This window comes from Malania oleifera, chromosome 9, assembly GCF_029873635.1.
Source record: "Malania oleifera isolate guangnan ecotype guangnan chromosome 9, ASM2987363v1, whole genome shotgun sequence".
Classification (NCBI taxonomy): Eukaryota; Viridiplantae; Streptophyta; class Magnoliopsida; order Santalales; family Ximeniaceae; genus Malania; species Malania oleifera.
Genome location: NC_080425.1, coordinates 54500185 through 54508568, shown reverse-complemented (window position 1 = coordinate 54508568; position 8384 = coordinate 54500185). Strand labels below are relative to the sequence as shown.

At 36.2% G+C, this 8384-nt stretch overlaps 1 non-coding gene across 1 annotated transcript; it reads left to right on the top strand.

Moving 5' to 3' along the window:
• Positions 1-6624: 6624 nt before the first annotated feature.
• LOC131165119 (small nucleolar RNA R71) lies at positions 6625-6730 on the top strand. Its single transcript, XR_009139441.1, has one exon. It is a non-coding gene; the product is annotated as a small nucleolar RNA R71 (small nucleolar RNA).
• Positions 6731-8384: the final 1654 nt, after the last annotated feature.

Here is an 8384-nt window from a genome sequence, read left to right as displayed (position 1 = left end):
CTATTCCATGTTCATCTTTGTTGTTCTTATACATCCATTTTGTTCTAATGACTGTCTTATCCTCAGGTATAGGAACTAATATCTAGACTTTATTTCTCTCAAACCGATTTAATTCTTCTTGCATAGATATAACTCATGATTCATCCTTAATGGCTTCACTCATATTTTTAGGTTCTTCTTGTGATAAGAAGGCAAAAAGACTAATCATATTTCTATTTGAGGATCATGTAGTTAGTCCACGAGACTGTTCTCCTATAATTTGATCTATAGGATGATTCTTTATGTATTTTATTTCTCTAGGTGGTTCATTAATCTCTTTTTCTACTTGAATATCTTCAGTAGATGTTTCCTTAACTTTAGTATTCTTATCAAAATTATCTTCAATAGACAATTTTTCAAATTCCTTATTAATCTCAAGTTTATCCTCATCAATCTTTTCAACAAATGGATTGGATTCATCAAATACAACGGGAATGGATTCTACAACGGTTAATGTTCGTTTGTTATATATCCTGTAGGCTAAACTATTTAAGGCATATCCTAGAAAAATACTTTCATCAAATTTCATATCAAACTTTCCTAAATGTTCATTGTCTCTAAGTACAAAGCACTTGCAGCCAAAGACATGGAAATATGAGATGTTTGGTCTATGACCATTCCATAATTCATATGGAGTCTTATTTAGGGATGGTCTAATTAGAACTCTATTTAGAACATAACAGGCGATATTTACTGCCTCAGCCCAGAAGTACTTAGGTAGTTTATGTTCATTAAGCATAGTTTTGGCCATATCTTGTATAGACCTATTCTTCCTCTCAACATTCTGTTGTGGTGTTCTAGGAGTTAAAAAATTATAAGATATTCCTAATGAATTACAGTATTCTTCCATACCTTGATTTTTAAATTCTCCACCCCTATCACTTCTGATTTTAGTGATAGTGTATCCCTTTTCATTTTGAATTTTCTTGCACAGTTTAATAAATTGTTCACATGCTTCATCTTTGTGACCTAAAAATAGTACCCATGTAAATCTAGAATAATCATCAATGATAACAAATGCGTATGATTTTCCTCATAAACTCTAAATTGGGTTTGGACCAAATAAGTCTAAGTGTAGCATTTGAAGTGGCCTAGTAGTAGAGATTACTTTTTTCTTCCTAAAACTAGATCTTGCTTGTTTTCCTAGTTGACATGCATCACAGATTTTGTCTTTCATGAATTTTGTCTTAGGTAATCCCTTAACTAAGTCTCCCTTAACTAATTTAGTTATTAAGTCTATGTTTGCGTGTCCTAGTCTCTTATGCCAAATCCAACTAATTTCATTCATTGCAGAGAAACATGTCATACGCTGAGAAGTTAAGTTATCAAAGCTGGTGGTATATACATTTTCATGATGCTCTGCAGTGAATAGAATTTTGTTATAAGTTTTATGCTTAACAATGCACTTGTCATGTTCAAAAGATACTTTATAATCTTTATCACACAATTGACTTATGCTTAATAAGTTATGTTTTGAACCATCAACCAGTAAAACATTGTGTATAAAGATTGATGAATCGTTACCAACTTTATCAACACCTATGATCCTTCCTTTTGCATTATCCCCAAAAGTGACAAATCCTCCATCCTTTGGTGTGATGGATGCGAATTTAGCTTTATCCCTAGTCATATGATGTGAACATCTACTGTCCATATACCATCTATCTTTCGAGAAGGATGATCTCAAGCACACCTGCAATAGATATTTAAGTAATTGTTTTTGGTATCATTTTTTATTGGGTCCACGGGGGTTAGTGCTTGAATCCCCTTTAACTCTCCATACCTTTTTCATTTTGACATCTTTGTTCTTAAAAAGACAATCAAATTTTATATTACCCATCCTTTTACATTTAAAGCAAGTAGTATATTTATAAGAGTCTTTTGATGGAGCATAAACTTTTGATTCTCTTACAAAATAATCCATGTAAAGATGTTTTTGTTTCAAATTTTCCTTTCCATTAAAGCCAAGTCCTTCTTTATCTAGGGAATTTATTTGTGCCCTAAGAAGTCTTTCAAAGTTATTGTGGCCCTCTATGAATTTATAAATAATTTTAGAATTTTCTTTCAAATTTCTTTCCAATTCCTCAAATTTTAAATCCTTTTCTTTTATCATAGATGCATGGGATTCATTCTATTTTTCAATAAACTTTGAGAGTTCTTTTACTTTATATTTCAAATCAGAAATTTTCTTAGTCTTCTTTTCAAGCATTTTAAGAGTGCAAATATTCTTGTTGCAACTCATTATAAGAAAGCATGCTATTTTCATTTTTAGAATCGTTGGAACAATAAGAAGATGCTGAGAAATACGATTGCACCTCAATATCATCATGTGCCATTAGACATAGATTGGCTACCAGATCCTCATTGGACTCAGTGTCGGAACTGCTTGTGTTGTGTGTGTCCAATCAACTTTTAGAGCCTTTTTTTATTGGAGACTTTCATTAGTTTAGGGAATTCAGGCTTGATGTGTCCAACCTCTCAACAGTTGTAGCAAGTTGGCGACTTTTCCTTCTGTTTCCTTTTGCTAGACTCTCCTTTTTCTGATTTCGAGTTTCAAAATTTTCTGTTAAACCTTATTCTTCTTCAGGGACTTTCTGAACTTCTTTGTTAGCATGGCCAAGTATTCTTCTAATTCTAAGTCACTTCCTTCACTAGAGTTGCTAGACGATGCCTTAAGAGCTGTAACTCTCATATGTGATGAGTGAACCAATCAATTTATCAACCGACAACTTTTTCAGATTCCTTCCTTCGGCTATAGCAGTAGCTTTAGTTTCCAAAAATGGTGATAGTCCCCTAAGGATTTTCCTGATCAACTCATAAGTAGGGTAAGATTTACCAAGAGCATTTAATGAATTTGTGATGTGTGTGAATCTAGTGTACATGGATTGAATGGTCTCATCAGCAGTCATCTTAAATGCCTCATATTCACTAGTAAGCATATCTATCCTACTATCTTTTACTTCCTTAGTGCGTTCATATGTTACTTCTAATTTTTCCCAAATCTCTTTAATAGTTTTATAGGCCATTACCTTATTAAACTCATTAACGTCTAGTGCACACTATAGGAGGTTTATAGGGGTAGCATTTATTTGAATAGATTTCCAATCATCATCAGTGTATTCATCTTCAATATTAGGTACATTTACTTTATCAACTACTTTCATAGGCACATGGTTTCCTTTAGAAACTATTCTCCACACTTTCCAATTAACATTTAAAAGATATATACTCATCATTCATTTTCAATAGGTGTAATTTACACCGCAAAAAAATGGTGGTCTAGTGGACGAGTGTCCCTCACCGAATGTGGTTACACCGGTGTGTGCCATTTTGATCTTTTACAAAAATGACGGTTAAGACTACGTAAACCCGCTCTGATACCAAATGTGACTTACAGTGTTATTCCAAGAGGGGGGGGTGAATTGGGTATTTTTAAAAAACAGCTTCTTTAGGTGCTAATTTTGAAAACTATCAATTTCAAACTTGCAAGCTACTCATAACCACCTCAATGTTTCACAATTAATTAATTTTATATGTGTCTTTATCAAGCATACAATGTTACCCAATTACTCACAAACGTACTAAAAATTCTACACATACACAACGAGATTACGCCGAAATTAAAGAGAGGTAAGGGTAAGAGAGATGCAAACTCGATTTTTATGAGGTTCGGCCTACCCTAGCCTACGTCCTCGCCTTGAGAAACCCACTTAAGGATTCCACTCCTTAAATTAGGATGGAGCTTCCTTACAACCTACTGCTTACAAGAGGTGTAACTTCCTCCTCAATCTCGGTTCACAGCCCGAACTGTGTATACAAAATAAAGATTACAATTTCTGCAATAACTTAAAATGCTTTTAACCAACCTAGTGAGTACAAGATAAATCTTAGCACATAATAATATGATAAATACTTGAAGCTCAGTTTGTATGTAATAATATGATCTTTATAAGAAGAACGATATGCTTCACAAATCTACTCTTTTAATCAATATCTCCCAAAAATAATTTTTATAATAAATGCTTTGGAGATCTTAGAGTTTGATGTTAAATCACTTTATGCAAGAATACCAAATAAGATCTTTTAAAAATAAATCTTGAATATTATGCAGATCTAAGTTCTTGCTATCAAATAACTCATAAGATTAAATCTTTGAATAAAAAATATGACTTTGAATATTTCAAAGATTTAAACAATATTTTTCAAATACTTTTTGCACTAATAATATAGATCTCTTTGAATAAAAATATAACTTTGAATATCACAAGGATTCAAACTTTAGAATACTATTCCTAAAAGATTTTTCAAATAAATAACTATGGGAAAATAAGTTTCTTGCTCCCAAAAATAGTTTTCAATAAACGAATAATGGAGAAGATGATCGATTAATAAAAAATTGAAAGCTTAATAAAATATTTTTCCAAACCTCAAGATCAAACCATATTTAGTAGAAGCTATGCGTGTATTAGTTTGGATCTTGAATGTGTGAATGCCCAAGCAAATGTGACTTCTTTGAAGTGCAGGCAATGACTCTTAGCAATATGTTCAAAGTTTCCCAAAGGTATGCCAAAGATTGATGCAATAAGCTCAAGGCTCTTAAGAGATAGGAAAAAAGTGGTGCTCTAGGGTTTATAGATTGTTTTTATAAGTGTTCTCGGCCCTATATTAAATCCTGATCATTGGATCAACTAAAAGTAAGAGTTTTAGTCTGTGTCCACGTTGAAACGTGAATCAGTGCCTCGACCTTCATCGATGAATGGGTACGTTCGTCAATGAGAGCACTGTCTGAACTTTTTGGGCTCTCGATATTTGTTCATTGACGAGACAACACTGTTCATTGCCGAGTGGTCTTCATACGTTCGTTGATGAGGCCATTTGGTTCATCGATGAGGCCTTTAAAATTTTCCTTGAAAAATTTCTTTCAACTTAGAATTAATGGTGTATTTTTCATGAAATGCATGAATCCTAAGATCTGTCTAAAGTAAATTTGAGCTTCGAGTTATATCATAAGAAATATGTAAATACATTCAATTCTAAATACCCATTCCCATTGAAGATCTTGAACTTGAAGCTTGCTTCCTCGTCCTTTCATTCCTCTAGTTCCATGGATTGCGCCAAGTGATATGTACTTTAGGTTCCGCGTGACTTCCATACAAGTTCACTGTTCGTGCATTCTAAGTCATGATCCTATTCATGAGCTCAATTGTACAAGTCAAATACCAAGTGATTTGTCATTATCAAAATAGGATTGGACTCATATAGTCAATAGAACTTATATGCTTGACCTGCATAACCAAGCCATCTATGTGCACCCATGATTCTGTCTCCTACGTTGACAAGTCCTTAAGGAATTTTATAAAAGCAGGTGATTGCTTAATGCCATCGAGGAGAGGCTTATGCATTCGCACTTGTTTAAACATGTCCTAAATGGACTCGGTGGAAGCCTCTTTCCTAAATATAGAGGGTGCGAGTGGGGCTGTTAGATGTGTCACTAAGTAGCCATGAAAAGCCATATAGGGGGAGAAGTGAGGTGTGATTCTTCTAGTGGTGGGTGTGAGACTCAATGGTCTATGTACCTGAATAGAGGAAGAGAGAGTGCATGAATCAGCATTGGGTACTTCCGGTTTTTCATCTTGAGTCTCCTCCGTGCTCAGTTGCTCCTTACCTTGTTTGGCTATTAGCTTGCTATTTTGAAATGTGGTTACTGCCTAGGCCTGCTCAGAGTATGATGAGGGACGAGCATCCGGTTCACATTCTACCCCATATTGTCCCGTAGGATTTACTATAGGCTGACTTGGTAACTTGCCTTCATCTTTCTGACTCAAGGTGACGACTAGTTATCCTAAAGCGTTTTCTAGATTTGCAATAGAGGAGTTACCGATCTACTTGGCGATCAACTTCAATGTTCTTAAGGGACCTCAACACCGTCTATTGTAATGTTTCATACTTGGGTTGTGAAGGAGACGATTGTGGGGCAGCTGAAAATTTTGGGGCTGAATTTGGATGACTTTGGAGATTTTGGTATGGGCGTGGAGGCAAAGTATTTGGTGCTTGTGGAGGTCTTTGAGATTGAAAACCCAGAGCTTGCGGCCTCCACGAGAAGTTAGGATGTTGTTTCCACCCAGGGTTGTATGTGTTAGAATATGGGTCATTAGAGGGTTTGTCATACCAGTTGTGGATGACCTTTACTTCCTCATGCACAAGCTCAGGTTAGGAGTTCGCATGAGGGCAATTATAACATGTGTGGGAAGGGTCAGAACATATTGCATATATCTCTACACACACTGTTTTTGTGGTCATAAGGACAAGCATTGATCTAACTTTTTGGATATAGCATGCAGAGTCAGAGCTAAGTCCTGGTTCGTAGCTAACTCGTAAACCCCCTTAGATTTAGAAGTTGATGGGTTAGGTAGCCTATGGGTGGCGGCCGTGTGTTGTTGAGAGTTTTTAGCCAGATTTTCAAAGAGAACACATGCCTCGTTGTCATGCTTAGTGAGGAAAGTACCTCCACATGATGCATCAACCATAAACCTATCTCTCTCAGCCAACCCTTCATAGAAAGTTTGGATCAATTGCCATTTGGGGACTTGGTGATGTTTGCATTTATGGAGCAGGTCCCTAAAGTGCTCCCAAGTTTCGAAAAAGAGTTCCCCATCCATCTGTGAGAATCTTGAGATGACTTTTCGAAGCTGGTTAGTCTTCCCAATTGGGAAGTACTTTTTAAGAAATTCATGCTGAATGGTGGCCTAGTTGGTCACCGATTTCGGTTTTAAGGACGTTAGCCAATATTTAGTCTTATCCTTAAGAGAGAATGGGAAAATCCTAAGATGGAGAGCATAATCACTAAAATTAGGGATGTGGATGGTGGAACAAATTTTCAAGAACTCATCCAAATGCTAACAATGATTTTCATTAGAGTTCCAATGAAAGTTGGGCAGCATTGAGATGATTGAAATCTTAATCTCAAATTGTGTCGCTTGGACATCTGGGAACCGGATGCAAGATGGCGATGTGTATGCATTAGGTACAAAGTAGTCCCTAAGAGGCCATAGGTGTTGCTCTCCCACCACAGGTAGGTGAGGAGCATGGGGTTCCAGGATTTTTTCAGCGGGAACCAAGGGGTTATCTTTGCCCATTGCTTTCAGTTCAGATGACTTAGCTTTCTCCGGATTAGAGATAGGTTTCCTAAGGGACCTATGGGATTTTTCAATCTCAAGATCTATGGGAATTATCTCGTGTTCTAAAGAACGCAGACCAAACATATACACGTGTAAGCACACAGATTCATACTTCACAAACAGAAAATAAAATAAAAGAAATAGAAATTAATCAAAGAAAGTGAAATTAAAAGGAGAGCAAATCAAAAGAACAAGGCTGTAATAATCTAAAATGGAAGTTGGCTTATAATGGTAGCCAAGTCCCCGACAACGATGCTGAAATTTGGTAGGCTCGCCAAGGCTTGAGTCCTTAACTACCAAAAATAATATTTATAAACCTAACTATCTTAATTTCAGTAGAAAGTGGGTAAGTCGGGTGTCAATCCATGGAGGCTTGAAGCGCAGTTATTAGACTACTTCCAATTTAGTTTATTATAGCCTTGTTATGAAAAAGAAGTAAAAGATGGTATTTTTCAATGGTTAAAATCTAACCAACTACTTGAAAGCAATTAAATGAAAGCAATTAAATTTATACTACTAGAAAGTAAGTAAATTTCTATGTTACCCTACTCCTAAAAAATGATGCTGGGGTGTGAATCAGACACTGGACGCCATGCCTCTAACTATGCTCCTTCAGACTTCAATAGAAGTACTAACCCAAGTGGGCCAAAGCAGGAGAGGGTCGATCGAGGGCACAGGGTAGCAAGGGTGCACCAACCGTCCGGAGCACAGTCGAGAACCGGAGTATACCCTGTCTCAATGATAACGAACACCTCCATGGCTTCGTAGCCAACTACTTCCCTCTGATAGAAACGTAGTAGTGCTTACCCTTATCTGAAATCCTTTATTAAACACACAACAAGTAAATTGAAAGCAGTAAAGGAGAAATCAGGTAAAGAGATCATCCCGTTTGTATTCAAAAAGTTTGTCACTAACGCAAGAAGGTACAAGAGAGTGATTGTGTAATACACACGGATAGCACACGAACACTGCTGGTTGTCACAGGCCGTCGAACACTTCATGTACACACCGAAACAGGAATTGAAAACTATGCTACTCCTAATCTAACTTGGCTCTCAATGACATCTTAAGTCTATCTCTAACCTAAGAGAGGCCAAAGAGGAACCCAGAGCTTGTGTTCGTAGCGAATATTTATAGGCTCTAGGGTTTACAAGGTTTGTTTTACAA